The sequence below is a fragment of the Pseudophryne corroboree genome, chromosome 4 (assembly GCF_028390025.1).
Source record: "Pseudophryne corroboree isolate aPseCor3 chromosome 4, aPseCor3.hap2, whole genome shotgun sequence".
NCBI classification, from domain to species: domain Eukaryota; kingdom Metazoa; phylum Chordata; class Amphibia; order Anura; family Myobatrachidae; genus Pseudophryne; species Pseudophryne corroboree.
This window is the reverse complement of record NC_086447.1, coordinates 16,062,469-16,084,100: the sequence shown is the minus strand read 5'-3', so window position 1 is coordinate 16,084,100 and position 21,632 is coordinate 16,062,469. Positions and strand designations below refer to the sequence as shown.

At 36.7% G+C, this 21,632-nt stretch overlaps 19 non-coding genes across 19 annotated transcripts; 10 read left to right on the top strand and 9 right to left on the bottom strand.

Annotated features, from left to right (window-relative positions):
- Positions 1–1,887: 1,887 nt before the first annotated feature.
- Positions 1,888–1,959, bottom strand: TRNAM-CAU (transfer RNA methionine (anticodon CAU)). Its single transcript has one exon. It is a non-coding gene; the product is annotated as a tRNA-Met (tRNA).
- Positions 1,960–2,145: 186 nt separating this feature from the next.
- Positions 2,146–2,219, top strand: TRNAN-GUU (transfer RNA asparagine (anticodon GUU)). Its single transcript has one exon. It is a non-coding gene; the product is annotated as a tRNA-Asn (tRNA).
- Positions 2,220–4,221: 2,002 nt separating this feature from the next.
- Positions 4,222–4,293, bottom strand: TRNAM-CAU (transfer RNA methionine (anticodon CAU)). The gene has a single exon. It is a non-coding gene; the product is annotated as a tRNA-Met (tRNA).
- Positions 4,294–5,388: 1,095 nt separating this feature from the next.
- On the bottom strand, positions 5,389–5,460 carry TRNAM-CAU (transfer RNA methionine (anticodon CAU)). The gene has a single exon. It is a non-coding gene; the product is annotated as a tRNA-Met (tRNA).
- Positions 5,461–7,723: 2,263 nt separating this feature from the next.
- Positions 7,724–7,795, bottom strand: TRNAM-CAU (transfer RNA methionine (anticodon CAU)). Its single transcript has one exon. It is a non-coding gene; the product is annotated as a tRNA-Met (tRNA).
- A 186-nt stretch (positions 7,796–7,981) lies between these two features.
- On the top strand, positions 7,982–8,055 carry TRNAN-GUU (transfer RNA asparagine (anticodon GUU)). The gene has a single exon. It is a non-coding gene; the product is annotated as a tRNA-Asn (tRNA).
- Positions 8,056–10,309: 2,254 nt separating this feature from the next.
- TRNAN-GUU (transfer RNA asparagine (anticodon GUU)) lies at positions 10,310–10,383 on the top strand. Its single transcript has one exon. It is a non-coding gene; the product is annotated as a tRNA-Asn (tRNA).
- Positions 10,384–12,644: 2,261 nt separating this feature from the next.
- Positions 12,645–12,718, top strand: TRNAN-GUU (transfer RNA asparagine (anticodon GUU)). The gene has a single exon. It is a non-coding gene; the product is annotated as a tRNA-Asn (tRNA).
- An 835-nt stretch (positions 12,719–13,553) lies between these two features.
- TRNAM-CAU (transfer RNA methionine (anticodon CAU)) lies at positions 13,554–13,625 on the bottom strand. Its single transcript has one exon. It is a non-coding gene; the product is annotated as a tRNA-Met (tRNA).
- A 186-nt stretch (positions 13,626–13,811) lies between these two features.
- Positions 13,812–13,885, top strand: TRNAN-GUU (transfer RNA asparagine (anticodon GUU)). Its single transcript has one exon. It is a non-coding gene; the product is annotated as a tRNA-Asn (tRNA).
- Positions 13,886–16,145: 2,260 nt separating this feature from the next.
- On the top strand, positions 16,146–16,219 carry TRNAN-GUU (transfer RNA asparagine (anticodon GUU)). The gene has a single exon. It is a non-coding gene; the product is annotated as a tRNA-Asn (tRNA).
- Positions 16,220–17,055: 836 nt separating this feature from the next.
- On the bottom strand, positions 17,056–17,127 carry TRNAM-CAU (transfer RNA methionine (anticodon CAU)). Its single transcript has one exon. It is a non-coding gene; the product is annotated as a tRNA-Met (tRNA).
- A 186-nt stretch (positions 17,128–17,313) lies between these two features.
- On the top strand, positions 17,314–17,387 carry TRNAN-GUU (transfer RNA asparagine (anticodon GUU)). Its single transcript has one exon. It is a non-coding gene; the product is annotated as a tRNA-Asn (tRNA).
- Positions 17,388–18,216: 829 nt separating this feature from the next.
- On the bottom strand, positions 18,217–18,288 carry TRNAM-CAU (transfer RNA methionine (anticodon CAU)). The gene has a single exon. It is a non-coding gene; the product is annotated as a tRNA-Met (tRNA).
- A 186-nt stretch (positions 18,289–18,474) lies between these two features.
- TRNAN-GUU (transfer RNA asparagine (anticodon GUU)) lies at positions 18,475–18,548 on the top strand. Its single transcript has one exon. It is a non-coding gene; the product is annotated as a tRNA-Asn (tRNA).
- An 835-nt stretch (positions 18,549–19,383) lies between these two features.
- Positions 19,384–19,455, bottom strand: TRNAM-CAU (transfer RNA methionine (anticodon CAU)). Its single transcript has one exon. It is a non-coding gene; the product is annotated as a tRNA-Met (tRNA).
- Positions 19,456–19,641: 186 nt separating this feature from the next.
- On the top strand, positions 19,642–19,715 carry TRNAN-GUU (transfer RNA asparagine (anticodon GUU)). The gene has a single exon. It is a non-coding gene; the product is annotated as a tRNA-Asn (tRNA).
- An 835-nt stretch (positions 19,716–20,550) lies between these two features.
- TRNAM-CAU (transfer RNA methionine (anticodon CAU)) lies at positions 20,551–20,622 on the bottom strand. The gene has a single exon. It is a non-coding gene; the product is annotated as a tRNA-Met (tRNA).
- A 186-nt stretch (positions 20,623–20,808) lies between these two features.
- Positions 20,809–20,882, top strand: TRNAN-GUU (transfer RNA asparagine (anticodon GUU)). The gene has a single exon. It is a non-coding gene; the product is annotated as a tRNA-Asn (tRNA).
- Positions 20,883–21,632: the final 750 nt, after the last annotated feature.

The window sequence follows — 21,632 nt, the reverse complement described above, 5'->3', positions numbered from 1 at the left end:
TTAAGTCATTTTATAAAAAACAGGAAGCACAATTTAGCATGGGGTTGCAGAGAAAAAAAATTATGCAGGCAGAGAAATCCAAATGAGTGATTAATCAGCTCTCCATTTTATGGCTTTATTTTTATGCTAACACATTTGCTCTCTGAAAAGTGTCCACAAAGCCAAGTCTCTGATTAACACCTTTGTAGGAATGGTTTTTCACCTATTACTGATTAAAACTTGCTTCATTGGAAAGGCAGCAAGATGCATCCTCATTACAATGTCCACTGAAATAATACAGGTTGACACCAGGAAACATAAACCTCACTGCATCCTTGCTGCTTTCTCAAGTGGGAATCTGTTTAATGTGAAAACCAGGTGATATCTAATCAGCACACAGGTAAGAAGTTAAGAAAATCTTTCTTTAAGGGTGAAGATGTTTCTCACAAAATCGTTGCCCCAATGCATCATTGAAATTCAAGATGGAAAGATGATTTTGAAATATCAATTGTACATTTTGCATTGCTCTTCTGGTGACAATGTAGCTTGTTTTTGTCAATTACCATTTCAGTAATAGGGTAAAGAAAATTAAGTGGATTTCTGAAAGAAAACAATGCTGTCAATATACTATTAAAACAAATTAAAATGTTAAAAGTTATTGTACTTTAAGTAAAAATAAAAGAGTCAAAATATCAATTCCAGTTTTGGAAGAATTTAATTAACAAAAAAATAAGTGCACATAGCAGAGGATGGTTTCGATCCACCGACCTCTGGGTTATAGGCCCAGCACGCTTCCGCTGCGCCACTCTGCTGCTCATGTAAGTGTCAGAGATCCTGAAGTACTCACTCATCATGTGAAAGTACCAATGTGTTTCTTCGTTGGTCAATGGAAGAAAAATCTTGCAAAACTCTCCAGATTATTGCCTTTTTAACCTTTTTCTAGGAAACTTTCTAGATGAATGCTTTTTAGCCTTTGTCAGTACATGCTTTTGCAAGCTGTCTCTGTGGTGCAATCGGTTAGCGCATTTGGCTGTTAACCGAAAGGTTGGTGGTTCAATCCCACCCGGGGACGTAATTGACCTTGTGATCAAATTTTGGTGATCTTTAAGTAGACAAGTCAAAATTTCAAACCACCTCTTATAGTGTAGGGTACCTGGCCTTCTCTGATGCAATCAGAGTAAGATTTGATTAAGTCATTTTATAAAAAACAGGAAGCACAATTTAGCATGGGGTTGCAGAGAAAAAAAATTATGCAGGCAGAGAAATCCAATTGAGTGATTAATCAGCTCTCCATTTTATGGCTTTATTTTTATGCTAACACATTTGCTCTCTGAAAAGTGTCCACAAAGCCAAGTCTCTGATTAACACCTTTGTAGGAATGGTTTTTCACCTATTACTGATTAAAACTTGCTTCATTGGAAAGGCAGCAAGATGCATCCTCATTACAATGTCCACTGAAATAATACAGGTTGACACCAGGAAACATAAACCTCACTGCATCCTTGCTGCTTTCTCAAGTGGGAATCTGTTTAATGTGAAAACCAGGTGATATCTAATCAGCACACAGGTAAGAAGTTAAGAAAATCTTTCTTTAAGGGTGAAGATGTTTCTCACAAAATCGTTGCCCCAATGCATCATTGAAATTCAAGATGGAAAGATGATTTTGAAATATCAATTGTACATTTTGCATTGCTCTTCTGGTGACAATGTAGCTTGTTTTTGTCAATTACCATTTCAGTAATAGGGTAAAGAAAATTAAGTGGATTTCTGAAAGAATACAATGCTGTCAATATACTATTAAAACAAATTAAAATGTTAAAAGTTATTGTACTTTAAGTAAAAATAAAAGAGTCAAAATATCAATTCCAGTTTTGGAAGAATTTAATTAACAAAAAAAATAAGTGCACATAGCAGAGGATGGTTTCGATCCACCGACCTCTGGGTTATGGGCCCAGCACGCTTCCACTGCGCCACTCTGCTGCTCATGTAAGTGTCAGAGATCCTGAAGTACTCACTCATCATGTGAAAGTACCAATGTGTTTCTTTGTTGGTCAATGGAAGAAAAATCTTGCAAAACTCTCCAGATTATTGCCTTTTTAACCTTTTTCTAGGAAACTTTCTAGATGAATGCTTTTTAGCCTTTGTCAGTACATGCGTTTGCAAGCTGTCTCTGTGGCGCAATTGGTTAGCGCATTCGGCTGTTAACCGAAAGGTTGGTGGTTCAATCCCACCCGGGGACGTAATTGACCTTGTGATCAAATTTTGGTGATCTTTAAGTAGACAAGTCAAAATTTCAAACCACCTCTTATAGTGTAGGGTACCTGGCCTTCTCTGATGCAATCAGAGTCAGATTTGATTAAGTCATTTTATAAAAAACAGGAAGCACAATTTAGCATGGGGTTGCAGAGAAAAAAAATTATGCAGGCAGAGAAATCCAATTGAGTGATTAATCAGCTCTCCATTTTATGGCTTTATTTTTATGCTAACACATTTGCTCTCTGAAAAGTGTCCACAAAGCCAAGTCTCTGATTAACACCTTTGTAGGAATGGTTTTTCACCTATTACTGATTAAAACTTGCTTCATTGGAAAGGCAGCAAGATGCATCCTCATTACAATGTCCACTGAAATAATACAGGTTGACACCAGGAAACATAAACCTCACTGCATCCTTGCTGCTTTCTCAAGTGGGAATCTGTTTAATGTGAAAACCAGGTGATATCTAATCAGCACACAGGTAAGAAGTTAAGAAAATATTTCTTTAAGGGTGAAGATGTTTCTCACAAAATCGTTGCCCCAATGCATCATTAAAATTCAAGATGGAAAGATGATTTTGAAATATCAATTGTACATTTTGCATTGCTCTTCTGGTGACAATGTAGCTTGTTTTTGTCAATTACCATTTCAGTAATAGGGTAAAGAAAATTAAGTGGATTTCTGAAAGAAAACAATGCTGTCAATATACTATTAAAACAAATTAAAATGTTAAAAGTTATTGTACTTTAAGTAAAAATAAAAGAGTCAAAATATCAATTCCAGTTTTGGAAGAATTTAATTAACAAAAAAAGAAGTGTACATAGCAGAGGATGGTTTCGATCCACCAACCTCTGGGTTATGGGCCCAGCACGCTTCCGCTGCACCACTCTGCTGCTCATGTAAGTGTCAGAGATCCTGAAGTACTCACTCATCATGTGAAAGTACCAATGTGTTTCTTCGTTGGTCAATGGAAGAAAAATCTTGCAAAACTCTCCAGATTATTGCCTTTTTAACCTTTTTCTAGGAAACTTTCTAGATGAATGCTTTTTAGCCTTTGTCAGTACATGCTTTTGCAAGCTGTCTCTGTGGCGCAATCAGTTAGCACATTCGGCTGTTAACCGAAAGGTTGGTGGTTCAATCCCACCCGGGGACGTAATTGACCTTGTGATTAAATTTTGGTGATCTTTAAGTAGACAAGTCAAAATTTCAAACCACCTCTTATAGTGTAGGGTACCTGGCCTTCTCTGATGCAATCAGAGTCAGATTTGATTAAGTCATTTTATAAAAAACAGGAAGCACAATTTAGCATGGGGTTGCAGAGAAAAAAAATTATGCAGGCAGAGAAATCCAATTGAGTGATTAATCAGCTCTCCATTTTATGGCTTTATTTTTATGCTAACACATTTGCTCTCTGAAAAGTGTCCACAAAGCCAAGTCTCTGATTAACACCTTTGTAGGAATGGTTTTTCACCTATTACTGATTAAAACTTGCTTCATTGGAAAGGCAGCAAGATGCATCCTCATTACAATGTCCACTGAAATAATACAGGTTGACACCAGGAAACATAAACCTCACTGCATCCTTGCTGCTTTCTCAAGTGGGAATCTGTTTAATGTGAAAACCAGGTGATATCTAATCAGCACACAGGTAAGAAGTTAAGAAAATCTTTCTTTAAGAGTGAAGATGTTTCTCACAAAATCGTTGCCCCAATGCATCATTGAAATTCAAGATGGAAAGATGATTTTGAAATATCAATTGTACATTTTGCATTGCTCTTCTGGTGACAATGTAGCTTGTTTTTGTCAATTACCATTTCAGTAATAGGGTAAAGAAAATTAAGTGGATTTCTGAAAGAATACAATGCTGTCAATATACTATTAAAACAAATTAAAATGTTAAAAGTTATTGTACTTTAAGTAAAAATAAAAGAGTCAAAATATCAATTCCAGTTTTGGAAGAATTTAATTAACAAAAAAATAAGTGCACATAGCAGAGGATGGTTTCGATCCACCGACCTCTGGGTTATGGGCCCAGCACGCTTCCGCTGCGCCACTCTGCTGCTCATGTAAGTGCCAGAGATCCTGAAGTACTTACTCATCATGTGAAAGTACCAATGTGTTTCTTCGTTGGTCAATGGAAGAAAAATCTTGCAAAACTCTCCAGATTATTGCCTTTTTAACCTTTTTCTAGGAAACTTTCTAGATGAATGCTTTTTAGCCTTTGTTAGTACATGATTTTGCAAGTTGTATCTGTGGTGCAATCGGTTAGTGCATTCGGCTGTTAACCGAAAGGCTGGTGGTTCAATATCACCCGGGGACGTAATTGACCTTGTGATCAAATTTTGCTGATCTTTAAGTAGACAAGTCAAAATTTCAAACCACCTCTTATAGTGTAGGGTACCTGGCCTTCTCTGATGCAATCAGAGTCAGATTTGATTAAGTCATTTTATAAAAAACAGGAAGCACAATTTAGCATGGGGTTGCAGAGAAAAAAAATTATGCAGGCAGAGAAATCCAAATGAGTGATTAATCAGCTCTTCATTTTATGGCTTTATTTTTATGCTAACACATTTGCTCTCTGAAAAGTGTCCACAAAGCCAAGTCTCTGATTAACACCTTTGTAGGAATGGTTTTTCACCTATTACTGATTAAAACTTGCTTCATTGGAAAGGCAGCAAGATGCATCCTCATTACAATGTCCACTGAAATAATACAGGTTGACACCAGGAAACATAAACCTCACTGCATCCTTGCTGCTTTCTCAAGTGGGAATCTGTTTAATGTGAAAACCAGGTGATATCTAATCAGCACACAGGTAAGAAGTTAAGAAAATCTTTCTTTAAGGGTGAAGATGTTTCTCACAAAATCGTTGCCCCAATGCATCATTGAAATTCAAGATGGAAAGATGATTTTGAAATATCAATTGTACATTTTGCATTGCTCTTCTGGTGACAATGTAGCTTGTTTTTGTCAATTACCATTTCAGTAATAGGGTAAAGAAAATTTAGTGGATTTCTGAAAGAAAACAATGCTGTCAATATACTATTAAAACAAATTAAAATGTTAAAAGTTATTGTACTTTAAGTAAAAATAAAAGAGTCAAAATATCAATTCCAGTTTTGGAAGAATTTAATTAACAAAAAAATAAGTGCACATAGCAGAGGATGGTTTCGATCCACCGACCTCTGGGTTATGGGCCCAGCACGCTTCCGCTGCGCCACTCTGCTGCTCATGTAAGTGTCAGAGATCCTGAAGTACTCACTCATCATGTGAAAGTACCAATGTGTTTCTTCGTTGGTCAATGGAAGAAAAATCTTGCAAAACTCTCCAGATTATTGCCTTTTTAACCTTTTTCTAGGAAACTTTCTAGATAAATGCTTTTTAGCCTTTGTCAGTACATGCTTTTGCAAGCTGTCTCTGTGGCGCAATCGGTTAGCGCATTTGGCTGTTAACCGAAAGGTTGGTGGTTCAATCCCACCCGGGGATGTAATTGACCTTGTGATCAAGTTTTGGTGATCTTTAAGTAGACAAGTCAAAATTTCAAACCACCTCTTATAGTGTAGGGTACCTGGCCTTCTCTGATGCAATCAGAGTCAGATTTGATTAAGTCATTTTATAAAAAACAGGAAGCACAATTTAGCATGGTGTTGCAGAGAAAAAAAATTATGCAGGCAGAGAAATCCAATTGAGTGATTAATCAGCTCTCCATTTTATGGCTTTATTTTTATGCTAACACATTTGCTCTCTGAAAAGTGTCCACAAAGCCAAGTCTCTGATTAACACCTTTGTAGGAATGGTTTTTCACCTATTACTGATTAAAACTTGCTTCATTGGAAAGGCAGCAAGATGCATCCTCATTACAATGTCCACTGAAATAATACAGGTTGACACCAGGAAACATAAACCTCACTGCATCCTTGCTGCTTTCTCAAGTGGGAATCTGTTTAATGTGAAAACCAGGTGATATCTAATCAGCACACAGGTAAGAAGTTAAGAAAATCTTTCTTTAAGGGTGAAGATGTTTCTCACAAAATCGTTGCCCCAATGCATCATTGAAATTCAAGATGGAAAGATGATTTTGAAATATCAATTGTACATTTTGCATTGCTCTTCTGGTGACAATGTAGCTTGTTTTTGTCAATTACCATTTCAGTAATAGGGTAAAGAAAATTAAGTGGATTTCTGAAATAAAACAATGCTGTCAATATACTATTAAAACAAATTAAAATGTTAAAAGTTATTGTACTTTAAGTAAAAATAAAAGAGTCAAAATATCAATTCCAGTTTTGGAAGAATTTAATTAACAAAAAAATAAGTGCACATAGCAGAGGATGGCTTCGATCCTCCAACCTCTGGGTTATGGGCCCAGCACGCTTCCGCTGCGCCACTCTGCTGCTCATGTAAGTGTCAGAGATCCTGAAGTACTCACTCATCATGTGAAAGTACCAATGTGTTTCTTCGTTGGTCAATGGAAGAAAAATCTTGCAAAACTCTCCAGATTATTGCCTTTTTAACCTTTTTCTAGGAAACTTTCTAGATGAATGCTTTTTAGCCTTTGTCAGCCTTTGCTTTTGCAAGCTGTCTCTGTGGCGAAATCAGTTAGCGCATTCGGCTGTTAACCGAAAGGTTGGTGGTTCAATCCCACCCGGGGACGTAATTGACCTTGTGATCAAATTTTGGTGATCTTTAAGTAGACAAGTCAAAATTTCAAACCACCTCTTATAGTGTAGGGTACCTGGCCTTCTCTGATGCAATCAGAGTCAGATTTGATTAAGTCATTTTATAAAAAACAGGAAGCACAATTTAGCATGGGGTTGCAGAGAAAAAAAATTATGCAGGCAGAGAAATCCAATTGAGTGATTAATCAGCTCTCCATTTTATGGCTTTATTTTTATGCTAACACATTTGCTCTCTGAAAAGTGTCCACAAAGCCAATTCTCTGATTAACACCTTTGTAGGAATGGTTTTTCACCTATTACTGATTAAAACTTGCTTCATTGGAAAGGCAGCAAGATGCATCCTCATTACAATGTCCACTGAAATAATACAGGTTGACACCAGGAAACATAAACCTCACTGCATCCTTGCTGCTTTCTCAAGTGGGAATCTTTTTAATGTGAAAACCAGGTGATATCTAATCAGCACACAGGTAAGAAGTTAAGAAAATCTTTCTTTAAGGGTGAAGATGTTTCTCACAAAATCGTTGCCCCAATGCATCATTGAAATTCAAGATGGAAAGATGATTTTGAAATATCAATTGTACATTTTGCATTGCTCTTCTGGTGACAATGTAGCTTGTTTTTGTCAATTACCATTTCAGTAATAGGGTAAAGAAAATTAAGTTGATTTCTGAAAGAATACAATGCTGTCAATATACTATTAAAACAAATTAAAATGTTAAAAGTTATTGTACTTTAAGTAAAAATAAAAGAGTCAAAATATCAATTCCAGTTTTGGAAGAATTTAATTAACAAAAAAAATAAGTGCACATAGCAGAGGATGGTTTCGATCCACCGACCTCTGGGTTATGGGCCCAGCACGCTTCCGCTGCGCCACTCTGCTGCTCATGTAAGTGTCAGAGATCCTGAAGTACTCACTCATCATGTGAAAGTACCAATGTGTTTCTTCGTTGGTCAATGGAAGAAAAATCTTGCAAAACTCTCCAGATTATTGCCTTTTTAACCTTTTTCTAGGAAACTTTCTAGATGAATGCTTTTTAGCCTTTGTCAGTACATGCTTTTGCAAGCTGTCTCTGTGGCGCAATCAGTTAGCGCATTCGGCTGTTAACCGAAAGGTTGGTGGTTCAATCCCACCCGGGGACGTAATTGACCTTGTGATCAAATTTTGGTGATCTTTAAGTAGACAAGTCAAAATTTCAAACCACCTCTTATAGTGTAGGGTACCTGGCCTTCTCTGATGCAGTCAGATTTGATTAAGTCATTTTATAAAAAACAGGAAGCACAATTTAGCATGGGGTTGCAGAGAAAAAAAATTATGCAGGCAGAGAAATCCAATTGAGTGATTAATCAGCTCTCCATTTTATGGCTTTATTTTTATGCTAACACATTTGCTCTCTGAAAAGTGTCCACAAAGCCAAGTCTCTGATTAACACCTTTGTAGGAATGGTTTTTCACCTATTACTGATTAAAACTTGCTTCATTGGAAAGGCAGCAAGATGCATCCTCATTACAATGTCCACTGAAATAATACAGGTTGACACCAGGACACATAAACCTCACTGCATCCTTGCTGCTTTCTCAAATGGGAATCTGTTTAATGTGAAAACCAGGTGATATCTAATCAGCACACAGGTAAGAAGTTAAGAAAATCTTTCTTTAAGGGTGAAGATGTTTCTCACAAAATCGTTGCCCCAATGCATCATTGAAATTCAAGATGGAAAGATGATTTTGAAATATCAATTGTACATTTTGCATTGCTCTTCTGGTGACAATGTAGCTTGTTTTTGTCAATTACCATTTCAGTAATAGGGTAAAGAAAATTAAGTGGATTTCTGAAAGAAAACAATGCTGTCAATATACTATTAAAACAAATTAAAATGTTGAAAGTTATTGTACTTTAAGTAAAAATAAAAGAGTCAAAATATCAATTCCAGTTTTGGAAGAATTTAATTAACAAAAAAATAAGTGCACATAGCAGAGAATGGTTTCGATCCACCGACCTCTGGGTTATGGGCCCAGCACGCTTCCGCTGCGCCACTCTGCTGCTCATGTAAGTGTCAGAGATCATGAAGTACTCACTCATCATTTGAAAGTACCAATGTGTTTCTTCGTTGGTCAATGGAAGAAAAATCTTGCAAAACTCTCCAGATTATTGCCTTTTTAACCTTTTTCTAGGAAACTTTCTAGATGAATGCTTTTTAGCCTTTGTCAGTACATGCTTTTGCAAGCTGTCTCTGTGGCGAAATCAGTTAGCGCATTCGGCTGTTAACCGAAAGGTTGGTGGTTCAATCCCACCCGGGGACGTAATTGACCTTGTGATCAAATTTTGGTGATCTTTAAGTAGACAAGTCAAAATTTCAAACCACCTCTTATAGTGTAGGGTACCTGGCCTTCTCTGATGCAATCAGAGTCAGATTTGATTAAGTCATTTTATAAAAAACAGGAAGCACAATTTAGCATGGGGTTGCAGAGAAAAAAAATTATGCAGGCAGAGAAATCCAATTGAGTGATTAATCAGCTCTCCATTTTATGGCTTTATTTTTATGCTAACACATTTGCTCTCTGAAAAGTGTCCACAAAGCCAAGTCTCTGATTAACACCTTTGTAGGAATGGTTTTTCACCTATTACTGATTAAAACTTGCTTCATTGGAAAGGCAGCAAGATGCATCCTCATTACAATGTCCACTGAAATAATACAGGTTGACACCAGGAAACATAAACCTCACTGCATCCTTGCTGCTTTCTCAAGTGGGAATCTGTTTAATGTGAAAACCAGGTGATATCTAATCAGCACACAGGTAAGAAGTTAAGAAAATCTTTCTTTAAGGGTGAAGATGTTTCTCACAAAATCGTTGCCCCAATGCATCATTGAAATTCAAGATGGAAAGATGATTTTGAAATATCAATTGTACATTTTGCATTGCTCTTCTGGTGACAATGTAGCTTGTTTTTGTCAATTACCATTTCAGTAATAGGGTAAAGAAAATTAAGTGGATTTCTGAAAGAAAACAATGCTGTCAATATACTATTAAAACAAATTAAAATGTTAAAAGTTATTGTACTTTAAGTAAAAATAAAAGAGTCAAAATATCAATTCCAGTTTTGGAAGAATTTAATTAACAAAAAAATAAGTGCACATAGCAGAGGATGGTTTCGATCCACCAACCTCTGAGTTATGGGGCCAGCACGCTTCCGCTGCGCCACTCTACTGCTCATGTTAGTGTCAGAGATCCTGAAGTACTCACTCATCATGTGAAAGTACCAATGTGTTTCTTCGTTGGTCAATGGAAGAAAAATCTTGCAAAACTCTCCAGATTATTGCCTTTTTAACCTTTTTCTAGGAAACTTTCTAGATGAATGCTTTTTAGCCTTTGTCAGTACATGCTTTTGCAAGCTGTCTCTGTGGCGCAATCAGTTAGCGCATTCGGCTGTTAACCGAAAGGTTGGTGGTTCAATCCCACCCGGGGACGTAATTGACCTTGTTATCAAATTTTGGTGATCTTTAAGTAGACAAGTCAAAATTTCAAACCACCTCTTATAGTGTAGGGTACCTGGCCTTCTCTGATGCAATCAGAGTCAGATTTGATTAAGTCATTTTATAAAAAACAGGAAGCACAATTTAGCATGGGGTTGCAGAGAAAAAAAATTATGCAGGCAGAGAAATCCAATTGAGTGATTAATCAGCTCTCCATTTTATGGCTTTATTTTTATGCTAACACATTTGCTCTCTGAAAAGTGTCCACAAAGCCAAGTCTCTGATTAACACCTTTGTAGGAATGGTTTTTCACCTATTACTGATTAAAACTTGCTTCATTGGAAAGGCAGCAAGATGCATCCTCATTACAATGTCCACTGAAATAATACAGGTTGACACCAGGAAACATAAACCTCACTGCATCCTTGCTGCTTTCTCAAGTGGGAATCTGTTTAATGTGAAAACCAGGTGATATCTAATCAGCACACAGGTAAGAAGTTAAGAAAATCTTTCTTTAAGGGTGAAGATGTTTCTCACAAAATCGTTGCCCCAATGCATCATTGAAATTCAAGATGGAAAGATGATTTTGAAATATCAATTGTACATTTTGCATTGCTCTTCTGGTGACAATGTAGCTTGTTTTTGTCAATTACCATTTCAGTAATAGGGTAAAGAAAATTAAGTGGATTTCTGAAAGAATACAATGCTGTCAATATACTATTAAAACAAATTAAAATGTTAAAAGTTATTGTACTTTAAGTAAAAATAAAAGAGTCAAAATATCAATTCCAGTTTTGGAAGAATTTAATTAACAAAAAAATAAGTGCACATATCAGAGGATGGTTTCGATCCACCGACCTCTGGGTTATGGGCCCAGCACACTTCCGCTGCGCCACTCTGCTGCTCATGTAAGTGTCAGAGATCCTGAAGTACTCACTCATCATGTGAAAGTACCAATGTGTTTCTTCGTTGGTCAATGGAAGAAAAATCTTGCAAAACTCTCCAGATTATTGCCTTTTTAACCTTTTTCTAGGAAACTTTCTAGAGGAATGCTTTTTAGCCTTTGTCAGTACATGCTTTTGCAAGCTGTCTCTGTGGCGCAATCGGTTAGCGCATTCGGCTGTTACCCAAAAGGTTGGTGGTTCAATCCCACCCGGTGACGTAATTGACCTTGTGATCAAATTTTGGTTATCTTTAAGTAGACAAGTCAAAATTTCAAACCACCTCTTATAGTGTAGGGTACCTGGCCTTCTCTGATGCAATCAGAGTCAGATTTGATTAAGTCATTTTATAAAAAACAGGAAGCACAATTTAGCATGGGGTTGCAGAGAAAAAAAAATTATGCAGGCAGAGAAATCCAATTGAGTGATTAATCAGCTCTCCATTTTATGGCTTTATTTTTATGCTAACACATTTGCTCTCTGAAAAGTGTCCACAAAGCCAAGTCTCTGATTAACACCTTTGTAGGAATGGTTTTTCACCTATTACTGATTAAAACTTGCTTCATTGGAAAGGCAGCAAGATGCATCCTCATTACAATGTCCACTGAAATAATACAGGTTGACACCAGGAAACATAAACCTCACTGCATCCTTGCTGCTTTCTCAAGTGGGAATCTGTTTAATGTGAAAACCAGGTGATATCTAATCAGCACACAGGTAAGAAGTTAAGAAAATCTTTCTTTAAGGGTGAAGATGTTTCTCACAAAATCGTTGCCCCAATGCATCATTGAAATTCAAGATGGAAAGATGATTTTGAAATATCAATTGTACATTTTGCATTGCTCTTCTGGTGACAATGTAGCTTGTTTTTATCAATTACCATTTCAGTAATAGGGTACAGAAAATTAAGTGGATTTCTGAAAGAAAACAATGCTGTCAATATACTATTAAAACAAATTAAAATGTTAAAAGTTATTGTACTTTAAGTAAAAATAAAAGAGTCAAAATATCAATTCCAGTTTTGGAAGAATTTAATTAACAAAAAAATAAGTGCACATAGCAGAGGATGGTTTCGATCCACCGACCTCTGGGTTATGGGCCCAGCACACTTCCGCTGCGCCACTCTGCTGCTCATGTAAGTGTCAGAGATCCTGAAGTACTCACTCATCATGTGAAAGTACCAATGTGTTTCTTCGTTGGTCAATGGAAGAAAAATCTTGCAAAACTCTCCAGATTATTGCCTTTTTAACCTTTTTCTAGGAAACTTTCTAGATGAATGCTTTTTAGCCTTTGTCAGTACATGCTTTTGCAAGCTGTCTCTGTGGCGCAATCGGTTAGCGCATTCGGCTGTTAACCGAAAGGTTGGTGGTTCAATCCCACCCGGGGACGTAATTGACCTTGTGATCAAATTTTGGTGATCTTTAAGTAGACAAGTCAAAATTTCAAACCACCTCTTATAGTGTAGGGTACCTGGCCTTCTCTGATGCAATCAGAGTCAGATTTGATTAAGTCATTTTATAAAAAACAGGAAGCACAATTTAGCATGGGGTTGCAGAGAAAAAAAATTATGCAGGCAGAGAAATCCAATTGAGTGATTAATCAGCTCTCCATTTTATGGCTTTATTTTTATGCTAACACATTTGCTCTCTGAAAAGTGTCCATAAAGCCAAGTCTCTGATTAACGCCTTTGTAGGAATGGTTTTTCACCTATTACTGATTAAAACTTGCTTCATTGGAAAGGCAGCAAGATGCATCCTCATTACAATGTCCACTGAAATAATACAGGTTGACACCAGGAAACATAAACCTCACTGCATCCTTGCTGCTTTCTCAAGTGGGAATCTGTTTAATGTGAAAACCAGGTGATATCTAATCAGCACACAGGTAAGAAGTTAAGAAAATCTTTCTTTAAGGGTGAAGATGTTTCTCACAAAATCGTTGCCCCAATGCATCATTGAAATTCAAGATGGAAAGATGATTTTGAAATATCAATTGTACATTTTGCATTGCTCTTCTGGTGACAATGTAGCTTGTTTTTGTCAATTACCATTTCAGTAATAGGGTAAAGAAAATTAAGTGGATTTCTGAAAGAAAACAATGCTGTCAATATACTATTAAAACAAATTAAAATGTTGAAAGTTATTGTACTTTAAGTAAAAATAAAAGAGTCAAAATATCAATTCCAGTTTTGGAAGAATTTAATTAACAAAAAAATAAGTGCACATAGCAGAGGATGGTTTCGATCCACCGACCTCTGGGTTATGGGCCCAGCACGCTTCCGCTGCGCCACTCTGCTGCTCATGTAAGTGTCAGAGATCATGAAGTACTCACTCATCATTTGAAAGTACCAATGTGTTTCTTCGTTGGTCAATGGAAGAAAAATCTTGCAAAACTCTCCAGATTATTGCCTTTTTAACCTTTTTCTAGGAAACTTTCTAGATGAATGCTTTTTAGCCTTTGTCAGTACATGCTTTTGCAAGCTGTCTCTGTGGCGCAATCAGTTAGCGCATTCGGCTGTTAACCGAAAGGTTGGTGGTTCAATCCCACCCGGGGACGTAATTGACCTTGTTATCAAATTTTGGTGATCTTTAAGTAGACAAGTCAAAATTTCAAACCACCTCTTATAGTGTAGGGTACCTGGCCTTCTCTGATGCAATCAGAGTCAGATTTGATTAAGTCATTTTATAAAAAACAGGAAGCACAATTTAGCATGGGGTTGCAGAGAAAAAAAATTATGCAGGCAGAGAAATCCAATTGAGTGATTAATCAGCTCTCCATTTTATGGCTTTATTTTTATGCTAACACATTTGCTCTCTGAAAAGTGTCCACAAAGCCAAGTCTCTGATTAACACCTTTGTAGGAATGGTTTTTCACCTATTACTGATTAAAACTTGCTTCATTGGAAAGGCAGCAAGATGCATCCTCATTACAATGTCCACTGAAATAATACAGGTTGACACCAGGAAACATAAACCTCACTGCATCCTTGCTGCTTTCTCAAGTGGGAATCTGTTTAATGTGAAAACCAGGTGATATCTAATCAGCACACAGGTAAGAAGTTAAGAAAATCTTTCTTTAAGGGTGAAGATGTTTCTCACAAAATCGTTGCCCCAATGCATCATTGAAATTCAAGATGGAAAGATGATTTTGAAATATCAATTGTACATTTTGCATTGCTCTTCTGGTGACAATGTAGCTTGTTTTTGTCAATTACCATTTCAGTAATAGGGTAAAGAAAATTAAGTGGATTTCTGAAAGAATACAATGCTGTCAATATACTATTAAAACAAATTAAAATGTTAAAAGTTATTGTACTTTAAGTAAAAATAAAAGAGTCAAAATATCAATTCCAGTTTTGGAAGAATTTAATTAACAAAAAAATAAGTGCACATATCAGAGGATGGTTTCGATCCACCGACCTCTGGGTTATGGGCCCAGCACACTTCCGCTGCGCCACTCTGCTGCTCATGTAAGTGTCAGAGATCCTGAAGTACTCACTCATCATGTGAAAGTACCAATGTGTTTCTTCGTTGGTCAATGGAAGAAAAATCTTGCAAAACTCTCCAGATTATTGCCTTTTTAACCTTTTTCTAGGAAACTTTCTAGATGAATGCTTTTTAGCCTTTGTCAGTACATGCTTTTGCAAGCTGTCTCTGTGGCGCAATCGGTTAGCGCATTCGGCTGTTACCCAAAAGGTTGGTGGTTCAATCCCACCCGGGGACGTAATTGACCTTGTGATCAAATTTTGGTGATCTTTAAGTAGACAAGTCAAAATTTCAAACCACCTCTTATAGTGTAGGGTACCTGGCCTTCTCTGATGCAATCAGAGTCAGATTTGATTAAGTCATTTTATAAAAAACAGGAAGCACAATTTAGCATGGGGTTGCAGAGAAAAAAAATTATGCAGGCAGAGAAATCCAATTGAGTGATTAATCAGCTCTCCATTTTATGGCTTTATTTTTATGCTAACACATTTGCTCTCTGAAAAGTGTCCACAAAGCCAAGTCTCTGATTAACACCTTTGTAGGAATGGTTTTTCACCTATTACTGATTAAAACTTGCTTCATTGGAAAGGCAGCAAGATGCATCCTCATTACAATGTCCACTGAAATAATACAGGTTGACACCAGGAAACATAAACCTCACTGCATCCTTGCTGCTTTCTCAAGTGGGAATCTGTTTAATGTGAAAACCAGGTGATATCTAATCAGCACACAGGTAAGAAGTTAAGAAAATCTTTCTTTAAGGGTGAAGATGTTTCTCACAAAATCGTTGCCCCAATGCATCATTGAAATTCAAGATGGAAAGATGATTTTGAAATATCAATTGTACATTTTGCATTGCTCTTCTGGTGACAATGTAGCTTGTTTTTATCAATTACCATTTCAGTAATAGGGTACAGAAAATTAAGTGGATTTCTGAAAGAAAACAATGCTGTCAATATACTATTAAAACAAATTAAAATGTTAAAAGTTATTGTACTTTAAGTAAAAATAAAAGAGTCAAAATATCAATTCCAGTTTTGGAAGAATTGAATTAACAAAAAAATAAGTGCACATAGCAGAGGATGGTCTCGATCCACCGACCTCTGGGTTATGGGCCCAGCACACTTCCGCTGCGCCACTCTGCTGCTCATGTAAGTGTCAGAGATCCTGAAGTACTCACTCATCATGTGAAAGTACCAATGTGTTTCTTCGTTGGTCAATGGAAGAAAAATCTTGCAAAACTCTCCAGATTATTGCCTTTTTAACCTTTTTCTAGGAAACTTTCTAGATGAATGCTTTTTAGCCTTTGTCAGTACATGCTTTTGCAAGCTGTCTCTGTGGCGCAATCGGTTAGCGCATTCGGCTGTTAACCGAAAGGTTGGTGGTTCAATCCCACCTGGGGACGTAATTGACCTTGTGATCAAATTTTGGTGATCTTTAAGTAGACAAGTCAAAATTTCAAACCACCTCTTATAGTGTAGGGTACCTGGCCTTCTCTGATGCAATCAGAGTCAGATTTGATTAAGTCATTTTATAAAAAACAGGAAGCACAATTTAGCATGGGGTTGCAGAGAAAAAAAATTATGCAGGCAGAGAAATCCAATTGAGTGATTAATCAGCTCTCCATTTTATGGCTTTATTTTTATGCTAACACATTTGCTCTCTGAAAAGTGTCCACAAAGCCAAGTCTCTGATTAACGCCTTTGTAGGAATGGTTTTTCACCTATTACTGATTAAAACTTGCTTCATTGGAAAGGCAGCAAGATGCATCCTCATTACAATGTCCACTGAAATAATACAGGTTGACACCAGGAAACATAAACCTCACTGCATCCTTGCTGCTTTCTCAAGTGGGAATCTTTTTAATGTGAAAACCAGGTGATATCTAATCAGCACACAGGTAAGAAGTTAAGAAAATCTTTCTTTAAGGGTGAAGATGTTTCTCACAAAATCGTTGCCCCAATGCATCATTGAAATTCAAGATGGAAAGATGATTTTGAAATATCAATTGTACATTTTGCATTGCTCTTCTGGTGACAATGTAGCTTGTTTTTGTCAATTACCATTTCAGTAATAGGGTAAAGAAAATTAAGTTGATTTCTGAAAGAATACAATGCTGTCAATATACTATTAAAACAAATTAAAATGTTAAAAGTTATTGTACTTTAAGTAAAAATAAAAGAGTCAAAATATCAATTCCAGTTTTGGAAGAATTTAATTAACAAAAAAAATAAGTGCACATAGCAGAGGATGGTTTCGATCCACCGACCTCTGGGTTATGGGCCCAGCACGCTTCCGCTGCGCCACTCTGCTGCTCATGTAAGTGTCAGAGATCCTGAAGTACTCACTCATCATGTGAACGTACCAATGTGTTTCTTCGTTGGTCAATGGAAGAAAAATCTTGCAAAACTCTCCAGATTATTGCCTTTTTAACCTTTTTCTAGGAAACTTTCTAGATGAATGCTTTTTAGCCTTTGTCAGTACATGCTTTTGCAAGCTGTCTCTGTGGCGCAATCAGTTAGCGCATTCGGCTGTTAACCGAAAGGTTGGTGGTTCAATCCCACCCGGGGACGTAATTGACCTTGTGATCAAATTTTGGTGATCTTTAAGTAGACAAGTCAAAATTTCAAACCACCTCTTATAGTGTAGGGTACCTGGCCTTCTCTGATGCAGTCAGATTTGATTAAGTCATTTTATAAAAAACAGGAAGCACAATTTAGCATGGGGTTGCAGAGAAAAAAAATTATGCAGGCAGAGAAATCCAATTGAGTGATTAATCAGCTCTCCATTTTATGGCTTTATTTTTATGCTAACACATTAGCTCTCTGAAAAGTGTCCACAAAGCCAAGTCTCTGATTAACACCTTTGTAGGAATGGTTTTTCACCTATTACTGATTAAAACTTGCTTCATTGGAAAGGCAGCAAGATGCATCCTCATTACAATGTCCACTGAAATAATACAGGTTGACACCAGGAAACATAAACCTCACTGCATCCTTGCTGCTTTCTCAAATGGGAATCTGTTTAATGTGAAAACCAGGTGATATCTAATCAGCACACAGGTAAGAAGTTAAGAAAATCTTTCTTTAAGGGTGAAGATGTTTCTCACAAAATCGTTGCCCCAATGCATCATTGAAATTCAAGATGGAAAGATGATTTTGAAATATCAATTGTACATTTTGCATTGCTCTTCTGGTGACAATGTAGCTTGTTTTTGTCAATTACCATTTCAGTAATAGGGTAAAGAAAATTAAGTGGATTTCTGAAAGAAAACAATGCTGTCAATATACTATTAAAACAAATTAAAATGTTGAAAGTTATTGTACTTTAAGTAAAAATAAAAGAGTCAAAATATCAATTCCAGTTTTGGAAGAATTTAATTAACAAAAAAATAAGTGCACATAGCAGAGGATGGTTTCGATCCACCGACCTCTGGGTTATGGGCCCAGCACGCTTCCGCTGCGCCACTCTGCTGCTCATGTAAGTGTCAGAGATCATGAAGTACTCACTCATCATTTGAAAGTACCAATGTGTTTCTTCGTTGGTCAATGGAAGAAAAATCTTGCAAAACTCTCCAGATTATTGCCTTTTTAACCTTTTTCTAGGAAACTTTCTAGATGAATGCTTTTTAGCCTTTGTCAGTACATGCTTTTGCAAGCTGTCTCTGTGGCGCAATCGGTTAGCGCATTCGGCTGTTAACCAAAAGGTTGGTGGTTCAATCCCACCCGGGGACGTAATTGACCTTGTGATCAAATTTTGGTGATCTTTAAGTAGACAAGTCAAAATTTCAAACCACCTCTTATAGTGTAGGGTACCTGGCCTTCTCTGATGCAATCAGAGTCAGATTTGATTAAGTCATTTTATAAAAAACAGGAAGCACAATTTAGCATGGGGTTGCAGCGAAAAAAAATTATGCAGGCAGAGAAATCCAATTGAGTGATTAATCAGCTCTCCATTTTAGGGCTTTATTTTTATGCTAACACATTTGCTCTCTGAAAAGTGTCCACAAAGCCAAGTCTCTGATTAACACCTTTGTAGGAATGGTTTTTCACCTATTACTGATTAAAACTTGCTTCATTGGAAAGGCAGCAAGATGCATCCTCATTACAATGTCCACTGAAATAATACAGGTTGACACCAGGAAACATAAACCTCACTGCATCCTTGCTGCTTTCTCAAGTGGGAATCTGTTTAATGTGAAAACCAGGTGATATCTAATCAGCACACAGGTAAGAAGTTAAGAAAATCTTTCTTTAAGGGTGAAGATGTTTCTCACAAAATCGTTGCCCCAATGCATCATTGAAATTCAAGATGGAAAGATGATTTTGAAATATCAATTGTACATTTTGCATTGCTCTTCTGGTGACAATGTAGCTTGTTTTTGTCAATTACCATTTCAGTAATAGGGTAAAGAAAATTAAGTGGATTTCTGAAAGAAAACAATGCTGTCAATATACTATTAAAACAAATTAAAATGTTAAAAGTTATTGTACTTTAAGTAAAAATAAAAGAGTCAAAATATCAATTCCAGTTTTGGAAGAATTTAATTAACAAAAAAATAAGTGCACCTAGCAGAGGATGGTTTCGATCCACCGACCTCTGGGTTATGGGCCCAGCACGCTTCCGCTGCGCCACTCTGCTGCTCATGTAAGTGTCAGAGATCCTGAAGTACTCACTCATCATGTGAAAGTACCAATGTGTTTCTTCGTTGGTCAATGGAAGAAAAATCTTGCAAAACTCTCCAGATTATTGCCTTTTTAACCTTTTTCTAGGAAACTTTCTAGATGAATGCTTTTTAGCCTTTGTCAGTACATGCTTTTGCAAGCTGTCTCTGTGGCGCAATCGGTTAGCGCATTCGGCTGTTAACCGAAAGGTTGGTGGTTCAATCCCACCCGGGGACGTAATTGACCTTGTGATCAAATTTTGGTGATCTTTAAGTAGACAAGTCAAAATTTCAAACCACCTCTTATAGTGTAGGGTACCTGGCCTTCTCTGATGCAATCAGAGTCAGATTTGATTAAGTCATTTTATAAAAAACAGGAAGCACAATTTAGCATGGGGTTGCAGAGAAAAAAAATTATGCAGGCAGAGAAATCCAATTGAGTGATTAATCAGCTCTCCATTTTATGGCTTTATTTTTATGCTAACACATTTGCTCTCTGAAAAGTGTCCACAAAGCCAAGTCTCTGATTAGCACCTTTGTAGGAATGGTTTTTCACCTATTACTGATTAAAACTTGCTTCATTGGAAAGGCAGCAAGATGCATCCTCATTACAATGTCCACTGAAATAATACAGGTTGACACCAGGAAACATAAACCTCACTGCATCCTTGCTGCTTTCTCAAGGGGGAATCTGTTTAATGTGAAAACCAGGTGATATCTAATCAGCACACAGGTAAGAAGTTAAGAAAATCTTTCTTTAAGGGTGAAGATGTTTCTCACAAAATCGTTGCCCCAATGCATCATTGAAATTCAAGATGGAAAGATGATTTTGAAATATCAATTGTACATTTTGCATTGCTCTTCTGGTGACAATGTAGCTTGCTTTTGTCAATTACCATTTCAGTAATAGGGTAAAGAAAATTAAGTGGATTTCTGAAAGAAAACAATGCTGTCAATATACTATTAAAACAAATTAAAATGTTAAAAGTTATTGTACTTTAAGTAAAAATAAAAGAGTCAAAATATCAATTCGAGTTTTGGAAGAATTTAATTAACAAAAAAATAAGTGCACATAGCAGAGGATGGTTTCGATCCACCGACCTCTGGGTTATGGGCCCAGCACGCTTCCGCTGCGCCACTCTGCTGCTCATGTAAGTGTCAGAGATCCTGAAGTACTCACTCATCATGTGAAAGTACCAATGTGTTTCTTCGTTGGTCAATGGAAGAAAAATCTTGCAAAACTCTCCAGATTATTGCCTTTTTAACCTTTTTCTAGGAAACTTTCTAGATGAATGCTTTTTAGCCTTTGTCAGTACATGCTTTTGCAAGCTGTCTCTGTGGCGCAATCGGTTAGCGCATTCGGCTGTTAACCGAAAGGTTGGTGGTTCAATCCCACCCGGGGACGTAATTGACCTTGTGATCAAATTTTGGTGATCTTTAAGTAGACAAGTCAAAATTTCAAACCACCTCTTATAGTGTAGGGTACCTGGCCTTCTCTGATGCAATCAGAGTCAGATTTGATTAAGTCATTTTATAAAAAACAGGAAGCACAATTTAGCATGGGGTTGCAGAGAAAAAAAATTGAGTGATTAATCAGCTCTCCATTTTATGGCTTTATTTTTATGCTAACACATTTGCTCTCTGAAAAGTGTCCACAAAGCCAAGTCTCTGATTAACACCTTTGTAGGAATGGTTTTTCACCTATTACTGATTAAAACTTGCTTCATTGGAAAGGCAGCAAGATGCATCCTCATTACAATGTCCACTGAAATAATACAGGTTGACACCAGGAAACATAAACCTCACTGCATCCTTGCTGCTTTCTCAAGTGGGAATCTGTTTAATGTGAAAACCAGGTGATATCTAATCAGCACACAGGTAAGAAGTTAAGAAAATCTTTCTTTAAGGGTGAAGATGTTTCTCACAAAATCGTTGCCCCAATGCATCATTGTAATTCAATATGGAAAGATGATTTTGAAATATCAATTGTACATTTTGCATTGCTCTTCTGGTGACAATGTAGCTTGTTTTTGTCAATTACCATTTCAGTAATAGGGTAAAGAAAATTAAGTGGATTTCTGAAAGAAAACAATGCTGTCAATATACTATTAAAACAAATTAAAATGTTAAAAGTTATTGTACTTTAAGTAAAAAT